The sequence below is a fragment of the Cetorhinus maximus genome, chromosome 7 (genome assembly GCF_964194155.1).
Source record: "Cetorhinus maximus chromosome 7, sCetMax3.hap1.1, whole genome shotgun sequence".
Taxonomy (NCBI): Eukaryota; Metazoa; Chordata; class Chondrichthyes; order Lamniformes; family Cetorhinidae; genus Cetorhinus; species Cetorhinus maximus.
The window spans coordinates 108,842,771-108,856,590 of record NC_135885.1 but is presented as its reverse complement, the minus strand read 5'-3'; the positions used below and the strand labels follow the sequence as shown (position 1 = coordinate 108,856,590).

Sequence of the window (13,820 nt, the reverse complement as noted above, 5' to 3'; positions counted from 1 at the left end):
TCTGCTTGTAAGAACAAGAGGGCAATAATAGTAGGAGATTTCAACTATCCTAATATCAACTGGGATTCAAACAATATAAGGGGCACTGAGGGAGAAAAATTCATGCCGTGTGTCCAGGAAAATTTCTTCAACCAATTAGTGACAAACCCAACAAGAGAAGATGCAATTCTGTACCTAGTCTTGGGGAACGAAGAAGGGCAAGTGGGTGAAGTGACAGTTGGCGACCATATCGGGGAAAGTGATCATAATTCAGTTAGATTTAGCATTACCATGGAAAAGGACAGAGATATGGCAGGAGTAAAAGTCTTGAACTGGGGGAAGGCAGGTTTTGCAGAAATGAGAAGGGACTTGGCTGAGGTGGACTGGACAGCACTGCTGGAGGATAAAACAGTGGAAAACCAGTGGGAAGCACTAAAAAGTGAGACCCTAATTGTACAAAGTAGACATGTCCCCAACAAAAATAAGAGTGGTACTGCCAAATCTAGACCCCCCTGGTTGTCTAGAGGAACACAGGGGAAGATCAAACAGAAAAATAAAGCGTATGATAAGCACAAAGAACTAAGCACTGCAGATAGCCTAGATGAATATAGGAAGTGCAGGGATGAAGTAAAAATGGAAATCAAAGAGAGGGCATGAAAAAAGATTAGCAAGTAAAGTTAAAGATAACCCAAAGATGTTTTAGCAATACATTAGTGCTAAAAGGTTAATTAAGGAAAAAGTGGGACCTTTCAGAGATGAAGATGGAAACTTGTGTGTAGATGCAGAGTCTGTGGGAAGGGTTTTGAATGAATATTTTGTCTCCGTGTTTACAAAGGAAAGGGAGGATGTAGGTATAGTAGTCTAGGAGGAACACTGCGAGATATTGGACGAGATAGTCATAAAGAGAGAGGAAGCACTCAAAGGGTTGAAATCCTTGAAAGTTGATAAGTCACGAGGCCAGATGGATTGTTTCTGAGGCTGCTGAAGGAAGTCAGGGAGGAGATAGCAGATGCTCTGAGGATGATTTTCCAATCTTCACTAGATACAGGGGAGGTACCAGAGGACTGGAGAAATGCAATCATATTTCCATTGTTTAAAAAGGGATCAAAGGAAATGCCAAACAATTATAGGCCAGTTAGTCTTACATCGGTGGTGAGCAAATTAGTAGAATCAAACCTAGCTATCATGTGGAAAGGCATGTAGCAGTCAGGGATGGTCAGGAAGGTCTTGCCTCACAAATTTGATTGAATTCTTTGAGGAAGTGACAAGAAGGGTTGATGAAGGTAGTGCAGTGGATGTTGTGTACATGGATTTTAGCAAGGCATTTGACAAGATCCCACATGGCAGATTGGTCAGGAGAGTAAAGGCCCATGGGATTTAGGGTAATGTGGCAAACTGGATAAAAGGTTGGCTTTGTAACAGGAAACAAAAGGTAATGGTCGATGGATGCCCTTGCGAATGGAAAGTTGACTCAAGTGGTGTTCCACAGGGCTCGGTGTTGGGACCCTTGCTGTTTGTGTTATATATTAATGATTTGGACGTGAACGTGGGGGGCAAGATTAGGAAATTTGCAGATGACACAAAGATTGGCCGAGTAGTGGATAGTGTGGAGGATAGCCATAATCTCCAAAATGATATAGATGGGTTGGTGGAGTGGGCGGTAAATTGGCAGATGGATTTTAACATAGAGAAGTGTGAGGTCACACGTTTAGGGAGGTCAAACAGTTACAGGGATTACACAATAAATGGCAATTTATTAAGAGGGGTAGATGAAGTGAGAGATCTTGGCGTACAAGTACACAGGTCCCTGAAGGCAGCAGTTCAAGTAGACAAGGTTGTAAAGAAGGCAAATGGAATGCTCTCCCTCACTGGTAGAGTTATAGAATGTAAAAGTAAGGATATAATGTTGGAATTGTATAAAACACTGGTGAGGCCACAACTGGAGTATTGTGTGCAGTTCTGGTCACCACATTACAGGAAGGACGTAATAGCTCTGGAGAGAGTGCAGAGGAGGTTTACAAGAATGTTGCCAGGGTTAGAAAAGTGTAGCTACGAGTAGAGATTCATTGGTTGGGGTTATTTTCCTTGGAACAATGAAGGCTGAGAGGTGACTTGATTGAGGTGTACAAAATTATGAGGGGAATAGATAGAGTGGACAGGATAAAATTGTTTCCTTTGGTGGAGAATTCTAGAATCAGAGGACATAGATTCAAGCTAAGTGGCAGAAGGTGTAGGGGGGTACATGAGGAAGAATTTTTTTATGCAGAGGGTAGTGTGTGTCTGGAATTTGCTGCCCAAGTTGGTGGTAGAGGCAGAAACTTTAAACTCTTTTAAAAGTACCTGCATCTGCACCTTAAGTGCTGTAAGCTGCAGGGCTATGGGCCGGGTGCAGGAAGGTGGGATTAGAAAGGGCACCTGGGTGTCCTCGGGCTGGCATGGACAAGAAGGGCTGAATGGCCTCCTTCTTCTGTGCTGTAACTTTTCTATGGTTTTTTGGTTTGATTTTAAACTTAAGTGAGTGCAATCATGAGGGCTAAGGCTCCCTTGCCCCCACTATTTAGTTTAAAACCCTTTCCACTTTCCTACTTATGCGGCTCACTAGAACACCAGCCCCAGTACAGTTCAGATGTAGACCATCCCAACACTATCGCCTCCACTTTCCCCAGTAGTGCTAGCTAAAGTGAACTGGCAAATTAGGTTAATTGATAGGTAAATAGAGATGCAAAGGCAGATATTTCAGAATACACAGAATAGATGATTTCCAATGGGAAAGAAAAATTCCAAGGGGAGGGCCCACCATCTATAATTAACTAAAAAAGTTAAAGACAGTATCAAACTTAAAGTAAAAGTATTTGTAATTTCGTAAAGATGGGTGGCAGGCCAGAAGATTGGCTAGAATATGAAGAACAGCAAAGAATGACAAAAAATGATTACTGAGGAGGGACAAATTAGAGTATGAGGAAAAAGCTAGCTGGAAATATAAAGACAGGTGGTAAGAGTATTTAAATAGGTATTTAAATAAGGAAAGAGTTAACATTGTTAGCATTGGTCTTATAGAGAGTGGGTCTGAGGAATTAATAGAAAAAAGGGAGGTGGAGATGAAGTGAATCGGTGCTCTGCATCGTTCTTCACTATGGAGGATGCAAACAACATCCCAAAAATAGCTGGAAATCAGGAATTGGAAGGGAGGGAGGAACTCAGGAAAATTGCAATCACCAGGGAAGGTGATATTGAGCAAATTGTTGGAGCTGCGGGCTGACAAATCTTCAGGTACTGACAGGCTTCATCCTAGGGTCTTAAAAAAAAAAGTGGCTAGTGCGATAGTTGATGCTTTAGTTTTAGTTCTCAAAAGTTCCCCAGATTCAGGCAAGGTTCTATTAGATTGGAAAATAGCAAAAATGTAACTCCTATATGCAAAAATGGAGGGAGACATAAAGCAGGAAACTACAGGCCAGTTAGCTTAAGACCTGTCATGGGAAAATGTTAGAAGCTATTACGAAAGATGTTATGGAAGGGCACTTAGAAAAATTCAAGGTAATCAGGCAGAGTCAACATGGTTTTGTGAAAGGGAAATCATGTTTAACCAATTTATTGGAGTTCTTTGAAGGAGTCACATGTGCTGTGGATAAAGGGAACTAGTGGATGTACTAGATTTCCAGAAGGCATTTGATGGGGTGACACATTAATGGTTATTGCGGAAAATGAAAGCTCATGGTACAGGGGGTAACATATTGGCATGGATAGAAAATTGGCTAGCTAGCAGGAAACAGTAGGCATAAATGGGTTTTATTCTGTAACAAGTGGCATTCCACAGGGATTAGTTCTGGGGTCTCAACTTTTTACAATTTATGTAAATGACTTGGATGAAGGGACCAATGGTATGGTTTCTAAATTTGCTGATGACATTCACGGAGGAGAGGAGATTCACCAAGATGTTTCTTGGGCTGGAGCATTTCAACAATGGAGAGACTGGGTAGGCTAGGATTGTTTTCCTTAGAGCAGAGAAGGCTGAGGGAGGACCTGATAGAGGTATACAAAATTGTGAGGGGTGTAGATAGGAAGAAATGTTTCCCCTTAGCGGTGGTGTCAATAACCAGGGGGCATAGATTCAAGGTAAGGGGCAGGAGGCTTAGGGGGGATTTGAATAAAAGATTTTTCACCCAGAGGGCGGTTGTAATCTGGAACACACTGCCTGAGAGGGTGGTAGAGGCAGGAATCCTCACAACATTTAAGAAGTATTTAGATGAGCACTTGAAATGCCAGGGATATGGATCAATTGCTGGAAAATGGGATTAGAATAGATAGGTGCTTGCATGGACACAATGGGCTGAAGGGCCTGTTTCTGTGCTGTATAACTCTGACTCTATGGGCAGAATTTTCTGCCTGTCGGGTGGGAGCGGGCACATACCCAATCGGCGCTCCCGATTGTGTCCGCACTGCCATTTTATGTGGGCGGGGCAATTAAGGCCTGCCCAGCGTGATGCACATCCAGAATGCGCTGCACTCCCTGTATGGGCTGGGGGTGGGTTGCCTGAGTCGGGAGTGCGCTCTTTTGTGCATGGGCGCAAAAGAGCGCAGAAATCTCCCTGAGGCACCTCTGTGCTTCAGGGAGATTAGCTTTAAGTCTTTAAGTCCAAAAAGTTTAATAAAGTGGCGAGAAAATTTTTATGACATGTCCCCTCATGTGAAACTGTCACATGAGCTGCAACATGTGAATTACTTTCAATAAAAGTTTTTGTCAAAATTTAAATCATCCATGAAACCTCATCCCGCCCATGGATGAGGTTCCATGAAAAATGTGAAGGCCGCCTGGGCTCTTCGCCTGCCCGCCAGCCTGAAGGTTGGACATGCAGCTCCATTAATTATTTTAATTGAGAGCTAATAGGCCCTTGACAGTTCGGTGGGAAAGCAGCCAACTTGGGTGCGTGCCCGCCGAACTGAAATTCTGAAGGATGTGCTGTGACATCACTGTCATATTACACCTCGGCGAGCAGGCCCCGCCCCTGCTCGCCGAGCCGAAGATTCAGCCCCGTGACTTTAAATTGTGAAGAGGACATAAGGAGGCTACAGTGTTATAGATAGGTTAAGTGAGTGGACAAACTCCTGGCAAATGGAGTATAATGTGGGAAAGTGTGAAATTGTCCATTTTGGCTGGAGGAATAAAGAAGAAGCATATTATCTAAATAGTGAGAGATTGTAGAGCTCCGAGATTCAGAGTGATCGGGGTGTCCTTGTGCATGAATCACAAAAGGCTAGTGTTCAGGTACGGCAAGTAATTAAGAAAGCTAGTAGAATGTTATTGTTTTTTCTGAGGGGAATTGAATACAAAAGTAGGGAGGCTATGCTTCCAGTGTTTTTTTACCTGCGTGAAAGTTTATTTCTTAGTATATTACAACAAAACATACAAAAAGGATTTGCCAGCACAGGCACACCACTGGTGTGAAAGGAAAATTACTACTTCAAATCAACGATAAGCTTGTTCTGCACAGGAAAGGTTTTTGGTCTTAATCTTTCTGAAGAGACAGTGATTCCTGTCTAATTCCATCTTTTGTAATGATGCAAATCTTCAGAGTGTTGCCGGTGTAAACATCTTTCTCGGCTGCAGAGATAAAAACATCTTTTACCAGCTGTAAGGCTTTTTCCAGTGTAAGAGGGACATGTTCCACATTCTCCAAGTTCTTGAATCCAGTCTAGTTGTCTCGAAGTGGCTGGAGCAAGGCACTGGCCAAACCGCCAGCTTTGTACGTGTCTTTCTAATAGGATCCTACAGGGTCAAAGCTGTACACTGCACCCTTACCTTCCTCATCAAGGCCACCAATGATCTTGTAAACATAATAAGGGGAAAAGTGTCAAGAGTACAGAATTGTAGAGAGCATTGTGCTATTGCCCCACTTGTCATGGTCTTATTGTTTAAATGTTTGTACATCTTTAATCTTGCATCAAATATTTTTGGTAATGGAATCCAGTGAACCCAAGCACTGTTTGGTCTGTCAGTTTGTAGAATTTTGGTGAGTCCCGGTTGTGAAAGGAGTGACCCTCACTCAGTCGTGTATCTGAAGCAACAACGGAACAGTCTTTGCCAGCTAAGACCAACACAGTTCCTCCATTGAAGGTGTAAGGGGAGAAGCGATGCTGCACAGGCCCTGAGTGCTGGTATTCCCATGTACCCGTATGAATGTGGCACTTCCCTCCCGAGCTGAAGTACTGCTGTCTCTGGCACTAGTGAAACAACAACTGGAATACTGTGTACAGTATTGGTCTCCTTATTTAGGGAAGAATGTAAATGCGTTAGAAGCAGTTCAGCAAAAGTTTACTAGACTCATCCCAGGAATGGGCAGGTTGTCTTATGAAGAGAAGTTGGACAGGTTAGGCTTGTATCCATTGAAGTTTTAGACGAGTAAGAGACAACTTGATTGAAACCTTTAAGATCCTGAGGGTTATTGACAGGGCGGATGCAGAGAAGATGTTTCCTCTTGTGGGTGAATCTAGAACTCGGGGTCACTGTTTAAAAATAAGTTGAGGAGAAATTTTTTCACTCCGAGGGTTGTGAGCCTTTGGATCCCCCTTCGTCAAAAGGCAGTGGAAGCAAGTCTTTGAATATTTTTAAGGCAGAGCTGGATAGATTCTTGATAAACAAGATGAAATGTTATTGGGGGTAGGCAGGAGGTTACAGTCAAATCGGCCTTGATCTTGTTGAATGGCGGAGCAGGCTTGAAGGGCCGAGTGACCAACTCCTGTTCCTAATTCATATGTTCGTATGCAGCATGCAGACACTTTCAGGGCTCCACAGGTGGGAAATCACAAGCCTCCACCCACAAATGCATCACAAATCTTCACAACGGCACACAACATGGTGCATTTCACTGGGACCAAGAGAGCCAGGATGCAAGAACGATTGGAGTTTTCCAGATCTTGGGTTTTCCATAAGTGCAGGATGTGATCATCTGCACTCACATGGCCCTCAGATCGCCATCATAACAAGGGGCCAACTATGCCAACCGCAAAGGCTTCAATTCACTGAATATTCAGCTGGTGTGCAACCACCACAAATGGATCTTGCAGGTCTGTGCACGTTTCCCAGGCAGTGTGCATGACTCCTACATTCTCAGTCAGTCACAGATCCCTAACGTCTTCCAGGGTCCACAGAGGCTATAGGGATGGTCCTTGGGGACAAGGGCCGCAGAGGATGTGGCTGATGACACCCGTGTGGCAGCCTCAGACTGCAGCAGAGTGCAGGTATAATGAGGCTCATGCTGTAGCTCGCACCTTGATGGGGCAGACAATCAGGATGATATAAATGATGCTCTGGTGCCTGGACCAGTCTGGTGGAGCCCTGCGACATAGTCCACAGAGGTTGTCATGCATCGTCGTTGCCTGCTGCACCCTTCACAACCTGGAGCTGCAAAGGGGAGAGGAGCTGGCTGAGGAGGAGATGCAGGAGTTGGAGGCCTCCTCTGATGAGGAGGACGTCAACGATGATGAGGGTAAGGAGGTCCTCGCAGGTGACGATGACGGCGATGAGGCCATCACACTGGCCAGACAAGGCAAATGTGCTCAGGAGACTCTCATAACTGCTAGATTCGTGGAGGATGATGATGACAAGCAGTGAAGAGACACCATGGATACTTACATTACATCTATGAACATTTGACTCCAGTCTGGCTTATGGCAGTGCACAGAGGGTAGCTTTGTGATAATGTTCCTGTCATTCAGGCAGAGTGGAGGTCCTAATAGTCATTTGATTGCAGGAGGATGATGACGACTAGCAGTGAGGACACTCCATAGATCTTCACACAGCCTCTGAGAATGTCTGACTCCTGTCTGGCTGAGGGCAGCTTGCTTGCACTTTGATTTTGTTCTTATTCGTTCATGGGATGTGGGCGTCGCTGGCTGGGCCAGCATTTATTGCCATTCCTAATTGATCTTGTTCAGAGGGCATTTAAGAGTCAATCACATTGCTGTGGATCTGGAGTCACATGTAGGCCAGACCCTAAAGGGCATTAGTGAGCCTAATGGGTTTTTACAACTATCGGCAATTGTTTCATAGCTGTCATCGGACTTTTAATTCCAGATTTTTATTGAATTCAAATTTCACCATCTGCCATAGTGGGATTCAAACCCAGGTCCCCAGGGCATTACCTGGAATACTAATCAGTGACAATACCACTGCCTCCCTCCTCATATCATGGAGCTGCATCCATGAAACTTTAAAGCGTCTGATCCTTTGTCTGCCTTCAGCAAGTGGCCCCTTCAGGAGCACAGTGTCACTAGTCACAGATGCTGAAGAGATAGGGCCCAACCCATATTTAAAGGTGCTGAGAGCACACAGAATGACGGAACTCTGTGATGCCTGCCCACGACATTCTGGCAGCAATGACAAACACCATCGAGGTGCAGGCATCAGTAATGTGTCCAGGGACGATCACTTTGGTCTGAAGACTGCACAAAGCGCACAGAAGAGGCCCTGGACTGAGACACACCTGCCTTTATCTTGTACAGAAATGTTTCACACCTGAGAGACAAGAATGCTGCTCATCAGAACAGGGAGACATTTCTTGGGAGTTTACTTGCAATATGTACAATTGTGTAGAAGTGATTAACAAGGCTGTGCAACTACATCTTAACTTTCCTAACCCTGCTGCTACATCTCGGTGCTCTCTGGACATCCACAGTGGAGGTGGAGGCAGCCTGCTGACTGCTATACCCTGTCTGCGATGATCTTGGCAAGCATCCTCTGGAGGGCTAAGACTTTGAGGGCCCCGGTCTGCTTTCGGGGTCCTGTCCAGTGGCAATGGTACCCTCTGCGGCCTGTGGTGCTGGAGCTGCTGAGGTCACAGGAAAAGGGGATTCGGATGGGCCAACACTCCCAGAGTCACCTGGATGGATGGCTCCGGGGATACACCTGCCGATCCTCCTTCCTATGGGTGTCCGAGGGCCTCTGGCTGACTCCGTGAAGAGAAGAGGTAGCTGGAGTGAGATCGGGCTACCCTGTAGTTCTCTCATGTACACATTGTTGGAGGCCAATTTATGGCATTGGCGATGGAGTTCAGCCCACGCAGCACTGCAGGAGCGATGTCCTGGATCAAGGTCGCCATCCTACCGGTGTTGGCCTCGGTGCCAACGCTATCACCTCAGTCTGAAGGTGGATGGACTCCTCCATTGTGCCTTACAATCTGAGGAGTGCAGTGGACATCCCTTCCTGTTGTTCCCGAGCTTGCCTTTGCAGCTCCAGCAACTGTGACATGACCGAGTCCAGAGGCTCGTCATTTGACTCACTCAGCAGATTTCTGGCCTCCTGCAGTTCTGAGGGCCGAGGACCTGAGAAGCCCCTGCCACCATCTACTGTGGATCAGAAAGTGCGATGTGCTCACCACGTTGTGACCCCGAGGCTGTTCTAAAGCTAGGTCTACCCAATGTGTGTCTCTGCGCTGGTGGAGGGCGTGGATGAGCAGTGTGATGCGTCTTCAAGGAGGGTTTCAGTGGATACCTCCTTCCTGAGTTTCCTTCGGGGCTTGCTTGAGGCTCTGGGACGTGGACTCTCTTTGCTGTCTAGCAGATGTGCCTGTGAAAGCAAGGGGAGATAATTAGTGCATGGCAGTGGCCTGTGAAACAGGACACATTGCTCACATCATCGTTGCCTGATGGATGTTGCACTGCTGGGTCCTCATTTCGTTGAGACTGCCGACCTCACTGTCAGTGCAGGAACAGTCCAGATCCTCACCGGCCAGCTGAAAGGCTCTATTTTCAAAGTCCCTGGGGACCTTGATGTAAGGCATTCCTCCACCAGTCTGCGACCTCTCCCCCTTGTGTGCCAGCTTGTCCTGCATGAATAAAGATGGAGAGAGTGTAAGCCTGCCAGGCTAAATGATAAGTATGCCTAGCATATGTGGGTGGTGAGTGGTCTCATGGATGGGATGAAGGTGTGTGTGAGAGAGTGAATGGTGATGTCCCTTGAGCTGGCATTGATTGACTGTCCTGTGGATGGTTTGTGAGTTGAGATTGATGAGAAGAGTGACTTACCCTGGCGGAATGGAGGAGATCATTCATCCTCTTGCGGCACTGGGTGGCTGTCCTCTTTTGCAGGGCATTGGCGCTGACCACCACTGCCACTGCCTCCCAAGCCAGATTGATGCAGCTGTCCCTCCTGCAGCCAGAGTGGGGTTAGAAGACATCAGGACGGGCCTCCACTGCGTCCAGTAGGCTCTCGAGGAATGTGTCATTAAGCGATTTGCCTTTTGGGGCCATCCTTTCCTGTGCAGCAATCCTCGGCTGGAAGCACTGAGAGGTGTGCACGCAGCTGCACTTGAAATGTGGCGCACGGCGAGGTGAGGTGATGGTGTGGCTGACAAATGAGGGCCCGCCCACCATTGAAACGGGAATGCATAATTAATCTGGTGGGTTGGGCCAATACGGCCATTGCCGCCACTGCGGCCAGTGGGTAAAACATCATTTCTCCTGACCTGCTACCGCACTTAGTGCAATCCTGGGACCATTCCGCCCTGGGGAGGGGAGGGACAATTGTAGCTGAACAAATCAGCCACTTTATAATGCTAAACATTATAAAGTCCCAGGCTAGTTTCCCCTCACTGCACTCAATTTTGTCCATTAGATTTGCATGTTCAGTTACATTTCAAGGCTGAGGTGGACCTTTTTTTTAGGTGAACCAACCACTTACTTTACTTTTAGCATGTGGTGTAAGGATGGTAAGATGGTCACTGTTCCAGCAATCTGCACGCTTCCAGTGTGCTTAAACGCACAGAAATAGATAACATGGCATTGCAAATTTACAAGGCAGGATATCCTGAAGACAAAATATTGGTCCAAATCTTCCAGTATCTGTATCATCGAAATTTGGACTTAAATTGGGAGAAGCAGGTCAAGACCCCACAGAATTCCTGACACACACGTGATGAAATTGTCTGGGAAGTTTATACTTCCGATGGGCTGATATCTACTGCCCAGGACCTACCGTGAATGACTTTGACACTGAGCTCAGTGTCAGAGACTGGAGGCAGATATGTGGGTCTTACCTGGATGTTAGGCTGGGTATTACCTGCCCTAATACAGAGATTAGCCAGTATGACGGAACTGAGCACTATAATCAACCCACCTGCCTAACCCCTGCCTGACTACCTCCCTGATCAGACCCAACTGCACCTTCACTTGACCACACCTCCACTCGACTACCTTAATCTGACCACCTCTGGCCCGATCCAACTACCTCCCCTACTTGAGTTCCCCCCCCGCCCCCCACCGATCCGATTACTTCCCACCCAATCCTACTACATGACTGCCCACTCACCTACTTACTGATCCACTCACTCTCACCCACTTACCTACTCACTCAATCACCTGCTTTGCTCATTCATCCACTCACTCAACCACTCTCTTTGCCGGTCATCATCTACACGTGCCAGTCTTTTGTGGGGATGGCAGAGCTACCCCATCATTGCTGCAGCCAGGATTCGAAGTCCTGGCTGAATGTGTGCAAAAACGTCGGTTGGCAAAATCTTTGTGAACAGCAGAAGTGTGCACAGCATCAATAATAACCAGAAGATCTGGGCCAAGATGAACTGAATATTTTCCACAGCCTCTCAACCCTTGATTGAAAATGTTTTATTTTCCCCAGAAGAACATAAAAATGTCCTACTGAAGTTGTAGTTGTTATTTTTTTAGCAAAAACCCCAACCTCTCAATCATGAACTGCAGGTTGTTGGGATGTCATACACCACTCAAACTGATGCTCTTGGGTTAAGTACACTTTCAACAATGGCAAGTACATCGCAAAAAAAAAAATGATTTGTTCACATTTTGAACATTTAACCTATACTTTGCACAAATGCATGCCAAGAAATGGAGGCAAAGTCATGAAGAGCATGCCCTCGATTTTCTGAAGATGCTCCCACCTGAGAGTCAATGCCAATTTTCATTCATAAAATTGGTCCTTCTGTGATTATCATTTGTTGGCATAACAATAAAATGTACCTATCAATACACAAGTTCACAATTTAGTCTTTTGATTTACAGTGAATTGTTTGAGCACAAGCTGAATACAAAGTATAAAGGAGAACTGGAAAAGAGAATGATGAGCAAAGAGAATGCATGAGATTAGAATAGTGGGTAACATAAAACAGAGCCAAAAAGCCTTTATCAAACATAAAAAAATAGTAAGAGGATAGACAAAGGGTGGGAGAGGGGGTGGGGCTGGTTAATGACCAAAATGGAGAGGGGGTGGGGCTGATTAATGACCAAAATGGAGATCTGAGTCCTCTGCGGAGCACGTCAGCAACATTACCCCCCAGTGAGCTGACACACAAGTTATCATTTACCCTGGCCTGGCTGCAGCTCCCTCATACCCAGTGACTCACCAGATGCTGATACTGACTCTAAATTATCCCCTAAGGTTTGCAAAGTGCTAGTTTCTGAATGGGCTACTGTGATTGTCAGGTGTGATTGCTTCTTCCTCAGAGGGCGTAGATATTGTCTTTCATCATGAGGCTGCAGTGTCTAGCCACGCATCATTTATTGGGTATCTGAGTGCATAAATTCAGAAGGCAGGGAAGTGGTTGGAGTGAGGGAAGGGAGTGGGGTGGAAAGCAAGAAGCCCTTGCAGAAGCAAGAAGCTGTAGCTGCAGCTCGCACTTAATGCCAGATAGCAAAATGTGGGTGAAATGGGAACTCTTCCCATTCCCTGCTCAGGGTGTGCTTTGAGGGCCTTCTGGGGAATTATGGTGCTTCTTCTCCTTTCCACCTGCTGCAAAGTTACTGCCAGCACCACACCTGAAAAATTGGGAGGCCTCCCTCTTGCCTGTTGCTCCATTTGGTATGCTTCTCCTTTTATCTAAGTCTGCAGCAGACAGTTTCTTTTTGGCAACGACTTTTGTGTAATGAGTACAGCCTCCTTTCAGAGTGGCATGCTGCCTTTAAGAGGTGCATGCTAGACATGGTGCACTATATACACACATGCTACTTGGCCCCTTGCTGAGTGCGCTGCCTGTTAGCAACTTGTTTCACACTGAGTTGCATGTTGAAATAATTGAAATCAGGAGGCAGCACTAAGTTTGTATTCTGCCTGCCTCAACAGGACTGGACTTGGGGTGATCACACTTTGCAATTCCTGCTCCCAAAATTGAGCCTGAACAAGTTTTTCCCCTGAAGTTTCCTACTGAATTTGGTCCACTTATAAACTGAAGCTTTTCCCTCCACTACTGTGAGTGAAATAGTGTATCATGGGAATAATGATTATCCTTTACTTCTGATGCTAATACACCAGAGATCCCACAGAAGGCCTACAATATTCAAACATCCATCTGAATGGTGGTAAATACCACACTTGAGTAACTGTCAATTTCAGGCTAAATTACTGCCTGAATTTATTACCATTTGCCATATTCACAAAAGCAGAAAGACGTAATGAGAAGCTAACAGTACATCGCCTGGTTTAACTTTTCAGTAGTTGTTGTCTCTTAGGAGAGTGACCTTTCAGGAAGCTCCTTTTGTATTTGAAATAATGTAAAAAAAAGTGAATTTGAATCACAGGGCTGTTTGAATTTACATTGCTTAAGCAGCCTCAATAGATGATTGAACAAACGCTTAAAGGTCAGACAATTGGGACATGAACCATTTCTAATGATTAAGCAGATGAGATGTGAAGTATAGTTCTCTGATACGCTGTTTTTCATATCTCACTTCTCTTCACTGTAGTTACTGTTGCAATGTATGGAAGTGGCAGCCAGCACAGCAAGCCTCTACAAAATGCAATGTGATAATGACCAGAATTTTTTTTTTTGAATGAAGGATAAATATTGACCAGAACACTAGGGAGAAGTCTCAGGATATTG

The 13,820-nt window shown here is 45.6% G+C and overlaps 1 protein-coding gene and 1 pseudogene across 1 annotated transcript in view; one reads left to right on the top strand and one right to left on the bottom strand.

Annotated features, from left to right (window-relative positions):
- The window catches only part of bcl9 (BCL9 transcription coactivator), a 478,755-nt gene that overhangs the window by 459,226 nt on the left and 5,709 nt on the right, over positions 1–13,820 (top strand). The window lies entirely within an intron of this gene.
- LOC144683087 (proteasome subunit beta type-1 pseudogene) lies at positions 5,449–7,344 on the bottom strand (annotated as a pseudogene).